This window comes from Parus major, chromosome 8, assembly GCF_001522545.3.
Source record: "Parus major isolate Abel chromosome 8, Parus_major1.1, whole genome shotgun sequence".
NCBI lineage: Eukaryota > Metazoa > Chordata > Aves > Passeriformes > Paridae > Parus > Parus major.
Window position 1 is genome coordinate 8,123,534 of NC_031777.1, and position 3,206 is coordinate 8,126,739.

Here is a 3,206-nt window from a genome sequence, read left to right on the forward strand (position 1 = left end):
CCAGACCCCCTTTCTTCCAGAGGATCACGCTTCAACAAGACCACCTCATCTGGACGACTACCATCACCCTAACAGGGTTCCAGGCTGTATTCTGACTCTGTCAGTGTTTTTGATATTATTGCATTTATTCTTTTTATCATTTTCCTATTAAATTATAATTCTGACTTGCGATCTCTCACTGGTTTGATTTCAAACTAGTACACAGTCTTAAAAGTACAGAACTTAATATGTAAGATAAACAAGGCGACTAGGGATACAAGCATCATAACGTCACCCCAGGAAATATTCTAATCTTTAAAATCAATGGTAATATTTAAATGCTCCACACAATCATTTTAGATTTTTTTAAGCCTGTTTGTAAATTGATAAACATTAATAAGGATTAAATAGCTAAACTGATGTAATAATCCCTGCCTGTTAAAAGAAGAAATTATTTTGTCTCATATTCCCTCTCCTTCTCTCTCCCTCTTTTAGCACCTTTACTTTGTTCTTGGTGTTTGCTTCCTGCCATTCAAATGCTCTCATTTGGCTCACCCAGGAGAGGACCAGACAACGGGAGGGAAAGTGGAAGGAAGGAGTATGTGGTCAAGAGTGAAGAAAGACTTTAAGGGAACTGGAACTTTCTTCAGGGACTATCTAACCCTATCCTGTGATAAACAGCTGTACCTCAACAACAGAGGGATTCCTTTGAGCTGTCAAACCGATTATTATCAGTTCAATGAAAACACCCTACTGAAGTGACTACATGGCTTCTAACGCTCCAAATTCCTTATTTAGAGTTACCTAAAGTGTGTTGAATAGGATAGGACTTAAGATCTTGTTCTGTGTGTTTGCTCCTTCTGCTGCAGACACATAGTACAGAAGCATTCTCAGCTTCAGCAAGATTCTGTGAGAGGTTTCAGTACACATTTATCAGACAGTGGAAGTCTGACAGAGCACAGTACAAGCAATTGGACTAAAATACAACTCTCAGAAGAGGTTGCTCTACAGACCAGCTTGTCTCTGAATCAAACCTAGATGTTTTCCCTGTGTGTAATGGCACTGTGTGTATTCAGTATAAAAGCTTAAAATATCTGCCAAACATAAATGATATCTGGAGATGTGTCAGACAGGATGCTTGACCAGATCTGGTCAGAAACCAAAAGAAGAACACAAGGATCCAATCATCAGAACTAACACAGACTTCTTTAGTTTTAAAATACATATAAAAAAATGTTTACCAGTTTCATTGGAGCTAGACTAGCAGCTGTAAGTTACTGTTTCATGTAAGATTAAACGGCATCTTTCTAGTAAAGAGAAAACACAGTTTGTTTTAGTACAAGCACTGTAAACACAGTCCACTAATAGCAGAGAATTCTTCACTGATTGTGGACATGATTTCTTAATCTGAGAGAATTTCAAGCTCTCAGGGACTGGCTGTTCCCAAGGGTAAGTCTTGGGAACCTTCTCTCACTCAAGGATTATTTGTGTAAATAAGGAATTACTCTCCCAAAACAAGACACAGATGTTCTGAGAGTGTTGTCTCTCTTGTCCCACCAATGGGATGAGGGAGGTGTTGTTCATTCTACCAGTCAGGATTACCTGACCAGAATGGCTTATAAAAGGGTTGACAAGACCCCACAATAAAGGTTTTTTTCACCTCACAAAAAGTGGCTGTGTGTATGATTATCTTGGAAACCTCAAAATACTTTGTGTCCTCTAGTGACAACTGATCAGTGCAAATCCAAGAGGATTTATGTCTTCTTTGCAAAGGTATAAAAGGGGCTAAGATACCACTTAACGGTCCTAGCTGCTGAGCCACAATCACTGGCAGCAGAGCTTTGATAACAATGTGGGTGCCATGGGGCTGTCACTGGGGTGCACTGGAATATGCTAAAAAAGAATCAGGATGGGACCATGGGGGTTAAAGGTGAGTGTGATACAGGGAAGATGAAGAGCCCCTGGTGTCGATTAACACAATGTACCATAGATCCATCGCTCTAATGCATTGTCTGGCTTTTACCTCGCAGCCTGAAGCCAAATCAATTTCAACAGTTTGTGCTGGACAGACACCAATTACAAATTACCTCTTTCCTGCTGCTTAACAGGGCTACAAAAAATGGTTTAAAATTACTCTCTAAGACCTACCCACATGACTTTTAGAGCAGAAACCAACGTAACTTAAATGATCAAAAACTGTTTCTATTTCAAGGTGAAATGTCTTGGAAATTCATGGAAAAGAAAAATCCATGCTAAAATTAATCCAGAAATAGAAATGTTTTCTGGTCACTGTAAGGAACTTAACTGGATTTGCAATCATAAAAAAGAATCAATTAGGAGTCAAATTTAAAATAAATTTAAAAATAGGAAAAGGAACTTCTCAGTATGTATTCAGGTATTGCAGAACACTTAACATCATTCTGGCACTGCCAAACAACTATACGTCTATTTAACTAACTAACTAAGTGGATTTTCTATCTGCTCTGGTAGAGAATCAAAACAGCTGGAGAACAATGGCAATTCAGCTTGTGGGAAGACTGGGGTTGATTAGGTCTTCAATAGGCAGCTCTTCCTTATAGTTATGTGAATAACACCCCCCAAACCCCAGAAATCTACATAAAACTAATAGTGCAGACCTAATAAATGTATTATAAGAAAAGCATGAAGTTTGCTCTTAAGGTCTGCTTCTCACTCCAAAGTGTATTTGCATGCTGGTCCTGTCATAGATCTGCTCTGCACTTATGGCATACAACACTAGGTAATGCAATAAAGTTTAGTAAAATATTTAAATACTATCTCAACTTCAGGAGAAGAGGTGTGATAGATTGGCATTTAAGAAAAAAGTAGGAAACATCTAAGGAAGTCAAGGCTGCTGGAGGCTGATGGGAGTTTTTTCTCCTGGCCAATAACTAGCCATTTCTGAGAACTGACAGTAGTTTTGACCATTGAAAAGTGAGATCAACCTGTGAACACCACCCTTTAAAACCTAAACCCAGGAATTTCTCTCTCTCTCTTTCTCTGGTTTCCAGTTTTAAAAGGTAACAGAGCCCCAGCTGGCTCCCGTCCCCTGCCCACACCGTGCGGCCTGGGCCGGGGCTGGGCTGGGCCTGCTGCGGTTCCCGGGCAGGAGATGGAGCCTGTGGGGATTTCCTCGGGCCCAGGCTAGGCCGGGCTCTGCTGCAGCCTCCCAGGAAACCTCCGGGGTGGCTGAAGCTTTTCCCGGGGTC

General features: G+C 40.6%; 1 long non-coding RNA gene across 1 annotated transcript in view; it reads left to right on the forward strand.

Annotated features, from left to right (window-relative positions):
- The window catches only part of LOC117244787, a 15,164-nt gene extending 12,852 nt beyond the window's left edge, over positions 1-2,312 (forward strand). Inside the window, exon 3 of the long non-coding RNA XR_004498528.1 lies at positions 475-2,312. This is a non-coding gene — a long non-coding RNA (uncharacterized LOC117244787). The remainder of the gene's footprint in view (positions 1-474) is intronic.
- The last annotated feature ends 894 nt before the right edge of the window (positions 2,313-3,206 follow it).